Source organism: Podarcis pityusensis, assembly GCF_964106645.2.
Source record: "Podarcis pityusensis genome assembly, chromosome: W".
Lineage (NCBI taxonomy): Eukaryota > Metazoa > Chordata > Lepidosauria > Squamata > Lacertidae > Podarcis > Podarcis pityusensis.
In genome coordinates this window covers 12511878-12530781 of record NC_138045.1, presented here as the reverse complement: position 1 = coordinate 12530781, position 18904 = coordinate 12511878, and positions in this window count along the sequence as shown.

Sequence of the window (18904 nt, the reverse complement as noted above, 5' to 3'; positions counted from 1 at the left end):
TGGTCCCCGGTTGTGGGACTTGGCGGCGAGGCCCCTTAGGGCCTCGGGTGGCGGTTTTTAGGCCTTGGCAAGGTAGCCTTTAGTCTAACATCAAGTCGGGGGGATGCATTCATGCTCCCTCCCCATGTGGTTTTGCTTGCAGGGCCTGTTAAAGGGCAAAAACCGGGAGTTCCTGGCCCTAGAGCGGCAGCATGTAGGTCAAACTCCCGGGACAAGGTCGGTGGAAGGGCATGCTGTGTAAGTTTGCGCTTTGCAGTCCCCTCTCACTGGACCTCATCTGCCTGCATATCCTCAGCCAGGCGGGCTGAGAGGGTTACCTGCCAAGGCCTGTGCCAAGTTTCCCACTTCGTAAGTACAATAAAGTTGTGGCCAGTTTGAACCCATACTCTGGTCTCTTGTGTTATCATTTGGGGTAAAGGGGTAGGCACCACAGACAGGGTTTAGCACGTGTGCCTGCAATATCCGCCCTCCCTTCCCCACAGGTGGGCGGGGTTTGCGGCACCAAGCGAGGCTCACCTGGGCGGGTGCCACCCACCTGCTTGAGCTGGCCTTTGACCCGCCCTCGGCCAGGGAGGACAATGGACGGCTGGCCGGGGGTGGGCCTAAGGCCAAAAGAAAAGAGGCTGACCCCTGAGCTCAAGCCTCTTTTGCCGTTCTTCCTTCTGGGATCACCCACCCACCCTCCCTCAATTAATATTTCTTGCCTTTTAATTTCAGCTTAGGTCGGCGTTCTTCAATTTAACAATTTCTTCTTTATAGGCTAATATTTTGTGTTCCAGGTCAGCGGGCGCTGCTGCGGTCGTAAGATGGTTGCTGTATTCAGAACCGGGAAGGAATTTTCCCTGCATTGGCAGGTTTCGCCTTCCCCGTAGCAATTTCGTCACAACTTCGGCGGTTTTAGTCCTTGGCAAGGTAGCCTTTAGTCTAACATCAAGTGGGGGGGGTGCATTCATGCTCCCTCCCCATGCGGCGGCGCGTGCAGGGCCCGTTAAAGGGCAAACCGGGAGTCCCTGGCCCTAGAGCAGCGGCATGTAGGTCAAGCTCCCCGGACGAGGTCAGTGGAAGGGCATGCTGTGTAAGTTTGCGCTTTGCAGTCCCCTCTCACTGGGCCTCAACTGCCTGCATATCCTCAGCCAGGCGGGCTGAGAGGGTTACCTGCCAAGGCCTGTGCCAAGTTTCCCACTTCTGAAGTTCAATAAAGTTGTGGCCAATTTGAACCCATACTCTGGTCTCTTGTGTTATCATTTGGGAAAGGGGGTAGGCACCACAGACAGGGTTTAGCGCGTGTGCCCGCAAATTTGAATGTTGTTTTTCTCCTGTCATTGTTTATCTCCTGTCTGGCAGGTTACTTGATTGGATTGCCTGGGGAGCCTGGGCAGTCTTTTGTAATGATAAATACTTAGTTCCTGGGCCAGGTCACAGGCTCACACCCTATTCATATCTTAAATGTGCCCTTAAGACAGGATTTGTGAAAGAAAAAACAATGGGGAGGATTTTCCATTTTCCTTTGACCTTGCAGAGAAAACATTTGCTCAGTTTAGGAATCAAAATGGTTTCAGGTCAGTCTTCCTGTGCTGATCTATGTACGTGCTTGGTTGGTACACTTATGAACATTTAACATATATCTAAGACCTCAAAATTCCTATCACATTATGTCTTGAATCTGTTGACATTTGGCTTTATTGGGTGCCTACTACTTCTAGTATTATGAGACAGAGAGAAAAGTTTTGTCACCTCTTAATTGCCTTTTCTCTACATGAATAACTTGCAAATGCTGCAACTTTTAATGGCAGTTTCCAGTTCTTGCCTTCAGCTGTTCATTAGGGCTTGCAAACCCTGGTGCCATACATATACCTAGACAGATGGTCAGATAGCTATAGGTCAAGAGATCATGGCAGGGATGAAACGGCCTCTCCTATCAAATGCTGCCATAGGCTATACTCAACCTGGGCTTGTCACATCCCCTCTGTGACCAAGCTCATCTCTGCCGCTCTTGCACCCTGGGCAGGAGTTGCTTGATTATAAAGCCGGTTCCCTCTGCTGCTGCTTAGAATCTGGACCCAGATCACCTTTTCTTGTTGGCTATGCTGTATCTTGGAATTGGGGCCAGCCCAATACATTTTGGCATCTGAAACGAACCACAAATAGTGCCACCCCCTGGCCAGGGAAGAAGGGGTGAGTGAAGTTCTGCATCAGGAATAAGAAGTGGAACAGGAAAGAGACACTTTCTGAATCACGTTGGCTGGGTGCAGAATGCAGGAGACCCCAGAGAGCAGGAAGGAGTGAGCCACAGCTGTTGCTCTCACCACAGCAGCAGCAGTGGGAGATGCATTCCTTGAAGGATGAATCTGCTGCCTCTGTGGATCCTGATGCCCTAAGCGGTTGCCTCACTTTGCCTCATGGGCAAACCAGCACTGCTTGGAATGTCTGGGATTATGATGCTGCCGATCCACTCAATATTTTCCCTCAATAGCCTTTGCTTCTTGGTAGATGAAAGCAAAGCACTTTGGAAGCCAGCTGGGCTCTTTACAATATGCCTTGCGTGACCCATGCAGCTAGATCGAAGCTGGGTTTGCTGGCAGTACCTTGGTGCCATTGCAAAGAAAGTCTGCAATCCTAAGCATACTGACAGCACCTAATGCATGGTAAACCAACAGGGCTCGTTTTGAGTAAAACCATTAGAGATGGGGCTGCTGGATAAAACTTCTCTAAACCTCCAAGTAAGTCCAAACCACTATCCTGAGAAAGCATTGGATTAAAAAAAGAAATGTTGCTGGAAAGCTGCATACAGATGCCTAAATTACTATTTTTATTTTTACTAATTAAATGTATCCCTCTCCTTTTGGCAACTCAGAGCAGCTTAGAAAATGCCTTGAATAAAAACCCTATACGTACGTGTAATGAGTATGAGTTACTCGTGCGTAAACTGGTGCCTCTCTAGGCTGATTTGCCTTGTTAAACCTTTCTGACTGCACAGCCCTTTCTGATCATGACTGCCTCAGTCACTGGCAGAATCCGTCAGTGGGCGTTTCTTGAATCTCTTCCAACAGAAGAGTTGTTTGACACCCAATCTCCTCCGCCTCTCACTGCGCGGGAGCCTTCTGCGCAGGGTGGGCGTGGGTAGCGGGGGACCTGTCCCCTCCTCACTGAGTTCCAGTGAAGAGTCCGTGAGCCCTCTCTCCGATTTTCCCATCTGCTCACTTTTGTTCTTGGTGTTGCGCTTAAATGCTTCCCCCTCCACTGAGTCGCCTCTCCCCCTGCTGCTGGGTCCTTCTCCAGCATCATCCAGGAGCCTCCCCTTCGCCTCCCGCTCTGATGTCAGTTCCCTGACAGTACGTTAAAACCAGGGGGGAAAGAAAAATACAGTACATTAAACCATTGAGCCATTGATAGTTAAAAGCCAAAGGCCTGGTTAAAAAGGAACGATTTTGCCTGGCACCTGAAGAGATGAAAATATGGTACCATGCAGGAATCTCTGGGGAGAATTGTCTCTGTGTACTAAGACCCACAAAGTGCCTCTTCCTCTTGGCAGAGAACATGTCTTCCCCAGGCTGCCTTCCCAGCCTCCCTACTTGAAGAAGACCAGCGCAAAGAAGACTGAGACAATGAGGAGAATGATGGTCACAGAGAAGCAAAGCCTCAAGTTCTGCACAGACGCAGGAGCCTCAGAGTCTTGGGAGGAGGCTCTGTGGGGAAGCTCCACCAAGACAGGGTTCTGTACTTCCTGCACATGGAACCAACTCCGGAAGCTCGGCCCTGAATGGAAACCCGTTGCTGAATACACTGGCACAATGCCACTGACAGTGAAGACAGGAGAGCCGGTCTGGTAGTTTAACTCCACGTCCAGAGTCAGGACTGAGTCACTGAGAGGCAGGTCCAAGGCACCCCGGGGAGTCTTTGCTGCCTCCCGGTTCCTCTCTGTCCTCCAGCTTTGGCTCTTTCTGGGGAGCCATCTCACACAGAAGGGCTTCATCGTTCCTCAAGGCCTGGAGCCCCGCTTCCGGCACAAGGGTCACCATGCAGCAAAATAGAGAAGGCCGTGTTCTGGCAAACCAATTTCCTCAGGCAGGCCAGGCAGAGTGAGGGGCAGCACCACAGCAACTTCGGCACTCGCCCACTCGAAGCCTCCTTGTAGGCCTCGTAGCAAATCCCACATTCTGCCATGCGGCCATCTGGCCGCAAATCAATGGCGGGAAGCAAAAGCACCTCTCCTCTCTTTTTTACTGCCTTTGAGATGGTTTCTTTGGCAGCTCCCCTGCTTTGGGATTCTGACTGAGAACCCCCATACCACAAAGCCAGAGACCCCTTAGACTGAGGAGCCCTCTGCCTATCAGCTCAAATAGTTCGGAACCTAGGGACAGACTCCTTCCAGGTGGCTTTCAAAGACTTCTGACCCAGCTAAATACCAAGGGCAGCGCCCCAGTGTGCTAATTGAGGGCTGCTGGCTGGCAGATAAGGGTGGGATCTTTGTATTCCAAAGCCACACCAAAGCTGAACTTTAATCCTTAATTGATGACTTGTTAACAGAAGCCGGCTTGTTTTGTTTGTTTCCATGGGGCTGGGGTGGGGTCAGTGCTGGGAACTGGCTGTGAGGCATGCCAGCCTAGGAATATCATTCATTGCTTCGCAGATTAAAAAACCAAACCAGAGCATGCTAATGCTTACAACCACATGCTCTCCAACATTTATTCGATGAAAATAGGGACTTCCCATTCCATAATGATAGTTGTACTATTCATACCCCACACATCTTACTGGGTTGCCCCAGCCACTCTTGGCAGCTTCCAACATACATAAAAACATCATAAAACATTAAACAAACTTCCCTATAGAGGATTGCCTTCAGATGGCTCAGGGGTCGGATAACTCCATCCCCTCCAACATTTCTTCAGTGAAAATAAGGGCGTCCTAAGGAAAAGTGTGACACTCCAAGATCAAATCAGAAACCAGGACGGCTTCTTTAAATCAGGAACGTTCTGTGGGATGTGAAACACATAGTCAAGTACAACATTCCTAGAATGGACATGCTAGGGGATGATTTGTACCAGTCAGGAGAAAACTTCCTGTTTCCTCCTGAGCTGGGACAAACTTCCTCTGCATGTGACTAGAGGTGAGCATGGCCTAACCTGGACAGAGGAGCACACCTCCTTCTGTTGCTTCTTCTCCATTTTTGTTTCTTTACGTGCGAGCAAAAGTGACTGCGTGTTCGCAGTCACTTGGGACTAACTCCCTTATGGGATAGTTCCACACACGCGCGCACACACACACATATATATATACTTTTGTAACCTAAGTCTGCCTTCAGGGATCCAACTGTGAACTGAATGAAGTGAATAAACTACTTTTATATTGACTTTAATAATATTGTTGTGTCTATTCTTTTTAAGAGGGTCAATAAGGGATCTTACCAGGAATCTTAAATAGAGAGGCTCAGACGAGCCTGCAGTAAGCAAACTGCTGTGCGTTTAAAGTGGAATGTTTAAACTCTGCTAAAATATAGAACTTGCTAACGCAAGTTAGGAAGGATATCATTAAACAATATATCCTCTTCTACTTCCCTGAACATTCCCACACATTCCTGGTAAATATGGACACTTGGAGGTTCTGCAACCAGTGCTATTTTTCTAGAAAAAGATGTGCCAGAACTCACCAGGAACACCAGGAACTTAGAATGGCAATGGTGCCCAGAGGCAGAGCTAGCTGCTCTGGCACCTGGAGCAATGCACTTGCTGTGCACCCTGGGGCAGGGCTAGCTGCCCACAGGGATGGGGCGAGCGTCCCAGGGAGGCGGCGCAGCAATGTCACCCCCCCCTCAGGGATGACACCCGGGGCAAGCCGCACCCCCCTTCCTCCACCAGTGATGGCGCCCACCTGAGACGTGCCAGAACTGAGTTCCAGAAAGTTCCAGCTGAAAAAAGCCCTGCTTCCAACATTATAATTATTGTACCAAAGAGCTTCAAAGCTTCTCTCTCTCTCTCTTTCACACACCCCACCTGTCACACACTCCAAACTTACATATTAGCAAAGGCTATTCACCAGGGTTGCCAGTTCAGACCCTTCCATTTCAGGTGTAACAGGGAGTCCTTGGAGCACCCCACAATCACCTAACCTTGACTCCCATAGGTTCAGGTCAAGCGTCACAAGAAAGAGACTTTAGCCAGGAGATAGAAACAAAACAGCAGCCAGTAGACCTGATCTTTCATGTTGCAACAAGACTTCCCACTGCCACAAAGACAAAGCAGCCAGAAGCCCCGATCAATGGTTACATCTGTATTTTAAAGTTTCCCATAATACATCTCAGAGTGCATCATCAAGACATCATAGATATGTCACAGTGTGGTCTCAGGTAGAACCTGAGATCCAGGCATACCCCTGTCACGCAAATATAGTCTTTCACACTTACTCCCATCCCAGTACAAAGGAAAGTATTTACAGTTCCTTGGTCCCTGAGTCAAATCAAATACACCCCTCTGTCTTGTCTGGCTTCTTCCCACTATGGGGTGGATAGGCATTGTGATTGAGGTGGTTATCTGTCTGACACTCTTGGGGCAGGATATCACTGGTCATGACTCCTTGGGAAGGCCCTGCAGATGTGACTGTACATATCAGGGATTATGGTGGGCTCACTCACCCCTCCCCTTATACCTCACTTCCCTGGGTCCTAAATGCCATTGGAACTGAGAAGATTGATACAATGAGTGATTTACTACGAATTTCAAAAGTTTTCCCAATGAGCCAGTGCATAAATACATTTATCATTGAATCGCTACATTTGGTATTGATACTTTTCCTGTTTTCCTTTGTTGGAGACCTGGGGCTCAGCGGGGAGTCACAGATGCCAGAGCTGAGCTTCCCTTACAGATGCAATGCCTTTGCAGATATGTTGCTGTTGTTTTTTCTTGTGTGATAGGAATTTTGAGGTCTAAGATATATGATTCATAAGTGTACCAACCAAGCACATACATAGATCAGCACAGGAAGACCTACCTGAAACCATTTTGATTCCCAAACTGACCAAATGTTTTCCCTGCAAGGGGGGGGGGGGTCAGGGAGCCTTCCCATTGTCTCAGGAATTGAGTGATCAACATTTTAATGAGTGACAGACTATCAGGAAAGGCAATCAGATAACCTGGCAAACAGGAAAAACAACATTCAAATTTTCTGTTTTAGACCGCCTTTTCTGTGATGTAGGTATGATGTATCTGGGGTGGTGGTCTTGAGCTACCCCCCTTCTGTGATGTATGTATGCTGTTTCTGGGGGTGGTCTTGATCTACAGGGTGGCAATTTTAAAAGTCTTTATAAAGCCTTGCACACCATTTTTCTGGGTTCCTCCTCCTTTCCTGCAGGTGAGGGGAGCACCCTGTTGCAACAGATCAATAAAGATCAAGCTTACTAGCTGCTTTGCTTCTCAATATTCTCTGGGTGGCCTCTGTTATTTTCTCCTGCCAATAGGGAACCTACGTAAGGACTCTATATGGGCTCTTGGATACCCCATAAGGGAAAAGGGCAATTTTTGTTTACAACACTTGACACTAGAGGATTTGGTTTGACAGGTGAAAAGGCAGAGAAATACCTCTTGTGTGGTATGTGTGTGAGTGAATTGTTTGCTGGTGTGCAGCGGAGACTCTTTATCTTTGTCTCACAGTGTGGCAAGGCAAGGCTTGTGAAGGGTGGGAGGTATCTCACCCCCCTTCCAATTTCCCAGTAACACAGGGCCCGAACCTGAGATGCAAAGACAGTCCCTGGTGATGTCTTGAGGTGTGCCCTGGAGATGGAGGCCAATTGAGGGAGGAGAGCAGAGGAAGGTAGGTAGGGACAGACTGAGAGCAGGCTGAGGTTGGTGGGGCAGTGTGCCATTCGGCCTGATGAACCAGTTTCAACTGCTGGAAAGTTAAATCACATCAATTGGGCACAAGCAACAAGGAGGATTCCAGGCAAAATAAGACACACCCCTTAAAGTCAGCATTAATTTTATAATGAATGATTTTAGAGTGTTGTTTGTGCTGTACTTTTGTACTGTTTTATTGTTGTTAGCCGCCCTGAGCCCGGCTTCGGCTGGGGAGGGCAGGATATAAATAAAATTTATTATTATTATTATTATTATTATTATTATTATTATTATTATTATTCTTTTGTGACTGACAGCATGGAGGGGAGGACCTTTCCCAGCTGCAACTGCTGCACCCCCTAAAACTCAGTGGCTTGGCTGGAAGACAACTTTAGCATCTTCGTGTAAACAGCAGTGAGGACCTGAGGCAAAGGGCAGTTGGTCGTGCATGGCACCTGAAAAAAGAGGACAGTCCAGCTTCCCAACCAAGCGTGAAAAACTGGGAGAATGCGGTCAAGCAACTTTGAAGCAGCTTCCCAACCCCTTCTTTCCTGCTCCCAAGAGCTGGGACTCATGATTTAACAGCTTTTAAATGGAATTATGTATTGACAAGACACAGGCTTTTTCTGCCATCTATTAATTCCAACTCTGGGGAGTCCAACTCTCCCTCCCTCCCTCCCTCCCTCCCTCCCACCCACCCCACACTTTTTCAGATGTCATGCTGGAGGAATATTTTGACTTGATTGATATTTTGGGAAATGGTTTGCCCATTTGCCCTCTATACAATTGGACAACTCTCCATCTATAATACCAAACTTGGCATGAGGGTTCCCAGGGTGGGGCGGCAGACCTTATTGCTGTTTGTATGTTGGGTGCCATTTTGATTCAAGATGGCAGACTGAAATCTCAGTTTGGCACGACTTTACCCGTTTTGTGGCATATGTTCAGCCTCAAGTAGAGATATGATCGCTAGATTCAGCTCAAGAGTGCTCAAGGTGTGTGTGTGTGGGGGGTCTTCATTGATGTTTGGATGTTGGGTGCCATTTTGAATCCTGGACAGTGCCTGTGTGTGTGTTATTAGTGTATGAGGTGTTAGGGGAGAGGTAGTACCTTTGGTGGAGGACACACCATGCTCCTTCTGTGGTAGTTTGTTCTCAGGGAGCCAGCCAGCAAGAAATCATATGGAGTAAGTGAAGTTAACTCTTTATTAGAAGAAAAAAGGCCTACTTGGGATGCCAGGCCTAATGAGCACAGCAACTCTTCTCAATAGGTCATGCCTCTATGAGGCAGTGGAGGAGCCTGAAGGTCCCCCACCTTCCCACAGCTGCCTAAATTTCTTCCTTCCCTGGATTCTTTTAAAGCAATCTGAGACTTTGCTGACATGCCTGTGTCTGCTCCTCCTCCTTCATACCTCTTCTGGTTCTGGTGGACCAGGGAGGTGGGAAGGGGAGCTAGTTCCTCAGCCCTGAAATAAATATATATTTTTTTCTTTTTTACAAGATGAAACTATTTATTCATTTAGGGTTCAGCCTAACTATCAATCTCATGGATTATCCCATAAAATGCTGCAGCTCTGAGCCAAGGGTTCCCAAACTGGGGTCCATGAAATTCATTCAGTTGGCCCATAAAACACAGGATGAATTCGAATTGAAATGCAATAAAATACAATGCAAAAAACAAAAGGAGCAATATAAATACAACAAAAAAATGCAACAAAAAAAGTACAGCACCATGCATTACAGCTGCTACAGCAGGCAGGAAGACCATTAAGTGGTCCACTGAGACTGTCAGCACTTTTCAAGTGGTCCACAGGGGGAAAGTTTGGGAACCACTTCAAACACACCTCTTTCTGCAGTTGCATCCAATGTAGCACTAGGTTCAGCTAGCACAAGGTTTCATGCATGTTCAAGAACTTGTCCCCCTCCCCTTGCCCAGTGTGTCCCCTAAATCTGTTCCGGGGTTCTGCCAACCATTGGTTACCTGCCCATCTGTCTACCCTAAGGGAACAGAAAGAGACAATGCAGTTTGAGTTTCATACCCAGTTTTTATTTCTCTGCTGGATACATGTGAGACAATCACATAAAAACAGACCAACACTGGGGGAAACAGAGATTCGTGCAAGACGTGCAATGATGGCAAAGGGGTCGTTGCTCCAGCTAAGCCGCTGCCTGAGTCCCTGGCAGAGGCCAATGATCCTTTCTACCAAGGGCAAAGCAAAAGTGGGCCATAGGCCTATATCTGATTTACATGTACAGTGGTACCTCAGTTTAAGAACAGTCTGGTTTACAAACTCTGCAAAACCGGAAATAGTGTCTTGGTTTGAGAACTTTAACTCAGTCTAAGAACTGAATCCGAACGGTGGAAGGGCATCGGCGGCAGGAAGCCTCATTAGGGAAAGCGTGCCTCGGTTTAATAATGGTTTCGGTTTAATAATGGACTTCCGTAACGGATTAAGTTCGTAAACCGAGGTACCACTGTAATGGTGTCTTCTTCCCCCAGGGCACCTCTGCAAATTTTGGCTCTGTGAGTGGGTGGAGGGTGAAGGAGAGCCTCTTTGCACCCACCGAAAGGAGCAACAGTGTGCAAGATTCTTTGGGAGAAAGTGAAGGTCCCAGCATAGGCAACCTGAACTTGTGAGTAGAGGGATTCGAACTCAGGCCTCAGGGTCGGTTCCTGCTGGGAAGGGAAGGTGATTTTGAAGCACCGACCCATTGACTGGCTCACCTGACATGGAGCTGGGGAACCTTTGGCCCTCTAGAGTGCATTGCACTATAATTCCCATCATCCCTTGCTGTTGGCTCTGCTGGCTAGGGCTGATGAGGGTAGGAGTCCAGAAACAGCTTAAGGGACCACAGGCTCCTCACACCCCATGGCCTACCACTTGCAATCCCACAAAACTAGACCCCAAGGCACAAGACTGAGAAACCCTCCCTGGAGGCCTTGCTGTGCTCCTCACCCCACAGCAAATGCCCAGGCAGTGACCCATCTCCCCTCCACTGCTTTGGGAGGGCCCAGACCCCCATCTAATCTGTGCTGCCCACACTGCACACCAACTGCCACACAGGTCTGTCTGGCCTTGCCCCTGATTTCCCAGCGGAGTTCTTCGGAGGATGTGGTGGCAATGGGAGCACAGCAGCAAGTGAGAGACGGGTGAAGCCAGCACAATCCCATGATGCAGCCCAGGAACATCAAACTAGAGTTGGGAAACCTGGTGGTGGGGAACTTTTGGCCCTCCATATACTGCTGAATGAGGTATGGTTGAGGGAGCTGGGTACATTTAGCCTGGAAGAGACTGAGAGGAGAAGGACTTCCAGTTTACTGCGGAGGCAATGGCGGAGAGCTTTGTGTCGTCGGAATAAAGGACGACACAAGTCCGGCAATTTAGGGGTTGAGGATGCAGCCAGGGCTCGGCGCCCCCCGAAACCCCCCCCCCATGGAAGAGTGGGGACCCTAAGGCTCCAGCAGAGCAGAGAAAACTCCCCCCCCAACTTTTCCCGGCTGCTGCTGTGCGCGGGGGGGGCGGGGAGGGGAAGAGGAAGAGGCTTGAGTTCACTCTCGGCTTCACCGTACCCTATTGCCGAAGCCACGAACTGCCACCTGAAGCAGTAGATCTTCCAATCAGAGGTAAAAGTCAAATACAACATTTTGAACTTTAAATTAGAGTCTAAAATCTCAATTTGGTGAAACAGAAGCAAAACAGGAAGTCAGCTTCTGATTTCTGCGGGTGAGCTCTGCAAAGGAATGTTTTTGTGAATGGGATACAGAGACTGACTACAGCACTGGAGAACTGATACATTTAACTTTCACTAGCTGAATGGTTATATTCAGAGGGAAATATACAGTAACCACATCAAGTTATCTGCTGGATTACAAAGTAGAAAATCCTACTGACAGCTGGAGGGACTGGAGCAGACGTTTAAAAAGAGGCAGAGCTGAAAAGGAAAAGGGGAAAGAAAGGAAACAAAGGAAGCTAGCAGTGAACTCTTAGCACATCTGGGGAACCCCCCCCCCCCAAAAAAAAGTGGGAAAGAGCCTGGAACAGCTTCCAAATTGATTTCAATACCCCAGTGACTGAAAGAGCCTGCCTAGAAAGAATTGTCGGTTGAAACTCCAGCACTTTGGGGAATTAAACAATAAGATAACTTGCCATGGAATTACAAACAGGGAATAACATGGAGATATAAACTTTGGAACTACTGCAAGCCAATACTTTTTGTGACATCCACAAAGGCAAAAAAAAACAAGCAGGTAAGTACAAACTGAAGAGCATCTTAGCCTCTTAAAGACATCAATTTGGAGCCAAATGGACCTAACTTTTCCTTTCTTCTGCATCCTGGATTTTTAAATTATTTTTTACCTTCTTCTCCCCCCCCCTTTACTTTTTGCCCTTTTAACTGTATATTTTATGTCGCCTCTCTTACTGGAATTTTTTATTTTTTATTTTGTATTATTATTCTTTTATTTTTCCTTTTTTTATTTCTGCCTTTCTTTTTGTAATATGAGTGTATGATTTGTTGTTGTTGGGAGGGAGGAAGCAGACAAGAGGGAAAGTGAAACAGTAGGAACTCTGGGGGGGGGGACTCTTATGCTTGGAGAGAATTGGATTCACAGGAGTGACCTTGAACACTTCAAATAATACTGGGAACCAACTGATAAGACATGGCGGGCAAGGAGGGAACAGTAACAACAAGGAGGGGAGTAGCCACAGCCGCGGCAGCTGTTAGAAGGCCACTAGTCCACTAGGACAAGCAGAGATAGGAGACAAAGGGGAGAAAGAGCAGACAGATCTTCTGGCACTGCAACTTTCTGAATTTAGGAGAGAAATGGTTCAGTCAATGCAGGATTTTAATAAATCTAACCAAACACTGATTGAACAAGTACGTAAGGATATAGAAAATTCAAACAGAGTTCTGAAAGAGCAATTTGGGATGCTGGGAGACAAAGTTAATAAATTGAAAACCAAGGTGGACAAACTGGAAAAAGTCAAAGAGGAGGTGGTTGAAATGAGAGAGGAACAAAAAGGGATGAAGGGAATTGTGGAAGGGGTTCAAGGGAAACAGGAAGAACTGGAGGACCAGATCCTCCTTTTGCAGCTAAAAGAAAAAGACAGGACATTACGCATAAGGGGATTGCCAGAATCCGACACACAGGCTAACTTGGAAACATACATTTTAGAGACAATTTTGGAGTGGATGGGGGAAAGGAAAGATTGGTTGGAGGGACTTTCAGAGAGCTGTTTCAGACTTTGGACACACAAAGGTAAAGAGAAAGGGCGGCCAGGAGATGTCTTACTAACATTAGTATATAAAAAAAATGAAGGATGTAATTCTTCAAAAGAGCTTTGAAGACAATCTCTTGGTTGCTGGACAGAAGGTGGACATTTTTTGAGAAAATCCACTAAAATTGAGGCTTAGAAGGACCGGATACAGGTTTTTAACGACAGCACTTAGGAGAGTAGACATCAGATATAAATGGGAATTCCCAGAAGGTATATCCTTCACATTCATGAAAAAGAGATATAGATTAACATCAGAATTCCAAGCCAGAGAGTTCTTTCAGAAACACAAAACAGGACAGAGGAGACCCAGTAGCAGAACAGAGAGCTGCTTTGGAGCGGCTGTCACTGGAAGGGGCAACACCCAAAACAGATATTGTAACTGACTCTGACAATGGACAATCTTAAAATTTTGAGCTGGAACATGAATGGTTTGAAAGGTAAATGCAATCGAATTGGACACGTAATAGCTAAACAAAAGTTTGTCTTCAAGAGACACACATTGCAAAAAAACACAAGAGGGTCTTAATTAACAAAAAACTAGGTATGGACTTCATCTCATCAGATAAAACAAAAAAGAGAGGAATAGTTGTGAGGTTTGGTGGTTATAGGGTTAACCTCTATGTGTCCTGCATCTGGAGAGGAGCTTCCCACATCCGGGAGCCGAGTTCTTTGTCTGTGTAATACTTTCACTTCTGACCAGAGAAGAGTCAGAGATGCACACTATGGTACCAGTCTCTGACGGAATTGTTTGTTTTATCTGTCTGATGTAAATAAAAGCTGTTTAGTTAGCAAGAAACAGCATATGGACTTTTCTCTTCACTCGCACATCAAGCACACGGGGCCGCTCTGCTGCTGACCCTGGGAATTTTGGTGCAGGGGAAACGTGCAGGACCCAGGCAGTTATTCAACAGGTTATGGAAGGCCCAGGCCACGTTGGTGCTGAGTGTGAGAAGGGAACAAAGAAGAGTCCAGCTCTGAGATCCTGCCTGCTGTTGTGAAGGGGCAGAGGCAGTCATGATTTCGCTGGTGAAAGCAGAGCTTGCTGCAGGAAGTATCTTTGAAGCAACCAGCTGGCAGAAGCGTGAGTAAGCTATAGCCCTGGGAAGATGGCGCAGCAGCAATCACAATCGCATGAGACTTTTAATGTTCCTTTTGAGTGATTGAATGGCCACAATTGGGAGGATTGGTCCAGGTGGATCAAATATTGGCTGATGGGCAAACAGCTCTGGGAGTGCATGCAAACCCCACTGATCCAGGCAGCAAATGGAGCTACTGAGGCAGACGTAGCTGCTGCTCTGAAGAAGGACCAGCGTGTGCTGAGCATGCTGAAGCAAAGCGTGGACGCTTTGCTGCTGCCCCATCTTGAGGGTCTCAAGACGGCCAAGGTCGCTTGGCAGGCACTGGAGAGGGTTTGCAAGCCCACAGTGGGAGCCAAGGGCTGAGAGGGAGCTGAGGGCCCGGTGGGGGCTGAAGGCCATGTTCCTGGAAGCTGTTTCTATGCTTCGACACATCTATGTGATGAACAGGAAAAGAGGCAGAGAGCTAGTGGAAAAGCAGACGCAGGCTGTTCTTTTGGAAGCTGTGCACCCAGAAACGGGGGTGCAGGGAGAAGCAATGAGTACTCTGTAAAGACTTTTGCTATGAAACGCTGTTACCGATGTGGCTCCCCCTCCCATCTTGTGAGAGACTGTCCGACAGAGGCTCAGGAATCCAGCGAGGCGTGGGAAGATACCCAAAGGTTCCATGCAAGCTGAAAGCAAAGAAAAGCCTTCTCAGTATCATCTTGCAGCTTCCATGGCAACGGTTAAAGACTGTTAACAGGAAGCTGTGCTGACTTTCGTCGTGGACAGTGAAGCCACCCACTCTTTAGTTCCATCTGCTGGGCTTCTTCGGAATTGCAAGGCTGTAAAAGGTGGACAATCTGTCTCGCTGGCAGATGGAAGCAGATGCTCCCTGACAATGTCTGGGACTTTGTACTGTCCATTCTTGGAGCATGAGATTCAAGCTTATGTGGTTCCAGAAATGTCCAGTTGTCTTTTGTCTGTCTCTGCATTAGTAGCTGACGGTTTCAGAGTTCGTTTTGAAAATAACATGTGTTCTTTTTCCAGGGGTGGGAGACGACTGTTCAGTGTTGAATGCAAGAACAGGCTGTTCGTGGTTGAAATACCTATTGCAGATGATGGTCCCACTGAGGTAACACAGGTGCAGTGTGCAAATGTCCCACCACATGATGGGTGTGCCCACTTATGGCACAGACGATTGGCACATCTGAATTGGAATTATTGTTGAATTGTTTCTTTAAATGTAAAGGTTCATCATTGTTCCACCCGATGTGTATGTCTTTAAGGGGCCAGAGCAAGGGCCAGAGCAAGATAACGAGACCCAGCTTTACAGCTGTGAAACATAGCAGGTGCTGCTGAGTTGTATTGATTAAGCTATGTTGGTAATTGGGTGTAGTATATAAGGAGCAGCACCTAGCTCTCCCATTACCCTGGGGGATGGGTTGGTGGATGGGTCTGGTTTGTTGTTGTTGTTGTTGTTGTTGTTGTTGTTGTTGTATTTAGTGTATAAGGAGTTTTTGTTTTTGTAATTAAAACCTTATTTAAGTTATTTTTGAGTCCCTTTTTAATGCATGGTCTCCCCAGCAAGCTCTCTGCAGCGCTACCATACTGCAAATAGCCAACATCTTTGGTTATGGGCCCAGCTGCTGAGTGGATGACTGCATATTTTTGGACTCTGAGAAAGGTTTGAAAACTCCTTCTCCTGTTAGCGTAGTTTTTGTGGGTCTGGAAGAGTTCCAAAATGGTTGACCGGGTTCCAGAAGCTGAGAAGGCTCTGGTCTTCCCACAGCTAACAGATGAGAACTATAGTTTATGGTCTTTTCGGGTGGAGGCGCTTTTGACCTCTAGAGAAGTATGGACCTATGTAACCGATGACCCTCCTAACCCTGTAACTAATGCTTGGTCGAAAGGAGATGCAAAAGCCAGGGCGATAATTAATTTAGCAGTCAGCGACTAGCAAGTAGTCTATATAAGGAATAAGAAAACTGCCAAAGAAATGTGGGGCAGTCTTGCAGCAGTGCATATTAGAAAAGAGACGGCGTCTGCATTGACGTTTTTCAAGCAGCTGTACCAGACGAAGTTGCAGCCTGGTGGTGATTTGGCAGCACACTTAAGACGTCTGGAGGCGATACGCGGCGAATTAATTCGAAGGGACATGGAGATACCTGATATTCAGTATGTTTTTATCATTCTTTGTTCCCTTAACGAGGACTTTGATGGTGTAGCTAGCCAGATATCTGCCGTTCCACCAGCACAATTAACTGTGGAAGGGGTAACGGCAAGATTAATGGGCGAGTTGAACAGAAGGGAGGCTTGTGCCATAAGCACTCCTGTTTCCAGAAAGAATGAGGAACGCCATATGCAAACTTGTGGTGATACAACTGCATTTAAAGATGCAAAGCGTTGTTGGTTCTGCAATAAGCAAGGACATTTTGCAAAGGACTGCCGAGCCAAAAGAAAGCAAAGAACTCCCAAGACTGTTTCTGTTCGACAGTCACGGTCGTCAGCTCAGCAGCCGGCATCATATAGTAGAGACAGAAACGAGCCCCGAGCTTTTCATGCTCGGATAACAGATTGTAAAAGAATTAAAGGTGCCAAGTGGAATTCTTTTATTGTGGACTCAGGAGCATCTCAGCACATTTGCAAAGATCGAAGCTTGTTTATTTCTTTCGAAGAGGAAATTGGTAATGTACATTTAGCCAATTCACAAGTCTTGCAGTCGCTTGGCAGGGGTACTGTTAAACTTGACTCTTTAAACATTACTATAGCGAACTGCATTTACTGCCCGTCAGTGGACAATTTATTGTCAGTAAGGTGTTTTGCTCGTCAAGGCATAACTGTGCGTTTCTTAAAGTCAATGTGTGAGTTTTTCGAAGGGAACAAACGTCTATTGTATGCCCGGGAATCTGATGGTTTATACAGACTGTATTTTTGCACCTACTCCCAATCGCCTATAAACTGCAGAGCAGCACAGTCAAGCCAGGGGTTGAGGAATGTAAGGCCACATTCTGGGTGTGTCCATGAGGCGCACAGAATTCTGGGACATCTGAATTTTGCGGATGTAATTAAGACAAAGAATATTGTTAATGGCCTCAACTTAAAACCATGTAAATTCTTTATGCAATGTCTATCCTGTTGCAAGAATAAGATTTAGGTTGCACGCAAGGGTAGGTGCTCAGATAGGAAAGTAACTGAGCCATTTGAGCGTGTACATTGTGATTTAGTTGGGCCACTCCCACCATCCTTAGGAGGTTCTAAATACTGGCTTACCCTGATAGACCAGTATAGTAGATATTGTTGGACTTACGCAATAGCTGAGAAGTCCCAAGCATTTGAGAAGTACAAGGTTTTTTGCAACTGGGTAAAAACGCACTTTAACAAACCTATTAAGAACCTGTTTTCTGACCGGGGCGGGGAATTTGTTTCTGAAGATTTTGAGAAATTCCTGGAAGCGCAGGGGACCACTCATGAGTTATCTTGCCCCCGAAGTCCCTGGCAAAATGGGCTTATTGAAGTTGTGCAGCGTGACCTGCAGGCAGGGGTTAAAACTTATCTGCACGATGCTAATCTGCCCAAAGCGTTTTGGGCTGAAGCACTCCATGCATTTTGTTATGTTAGAAATCGCAGTTATCATTCTGGTTTAGATGTCACCCCCTATGAGAAGTTGTTTAAAAAACGCCCTAATCTGAAATACCTACGCATTTGGGGTTCAGATGTAATTATGCATTATCCCGCTAAGCAGAAATTGGGTGAGCGTAGTGTTCAGGGAAAATGAATGGGCTACCAGCAGGGGGCGTACAGAATTTACATACCAGCAACTGGCAAATTTCATATTACCAGAAGCATGATACAAACTGTAAATTGGAATGGAGTTGCTGTTTGCCAAGATACTGATGGCATAGATAATACTGAGGAAGAAGAGGAAGAAGCAGCCGCAGCAGCAGCAGCAGCAGCAGGAAATGGTGCTTCTGAATTAATGGAAAAAAGACAAAAAGCCTGTTGAATCTGATAATTTGTTTGATGATTTAAAGTCACAGCCACCCGAGGGGAGGTTAGATTCTCTTGAGTTTTCTGACCGTGAGCTTAGCCTACAGGCATCTCTTCAGTCTGACAATGGTGATTTACAACCTGAAACTAGTAGTTCACTTAGTCCCATTAAGTCTGAGGAGTCTGACTCTCCTTCCGGACTGAGACGTTCAGATAGAAAGAGACAGAAGCCACAACGTTTTGCAGATGAACATTTTAATACTGTGTATGCCAATAAGGCGGTTTTTGAACCAAAAAGCTACAGTGACGTTCAGAATTTACCTAAGCACCAAGCTGTAAATTGGTATAAAGCTATGAACTCTGAAATAGCTTCTTTAAAAGAGCATAACACTTGGTCTCTTGTACCACAAACCCCAGATATGAGACTTATTGATTCAAAATGGTTTATAGAGTTAAAATGAATGACAAAAATGAAGTTGTAAGGTACAAGGCTGGATTAATCGCTAGGGGTTTTCAACAAATTCCAGGTGAAGATTATGATTTGTGTTATTCACCAAGTGTAAAATATGAAACAGTTAAACTTTTGTTAAAAGATGCATCAATTTGTGGAAAAGCCCACTACGCAATGTTTCTCTGCTCTTAAGAGAGTGGTAATGTACCTTAAACATACCAAACATTATAGGTTGCAGTTTACAACAAGTATTGACAAAGGTTTTGAAAGTTTCTGCGATGCATCTCATGCAGTGGAA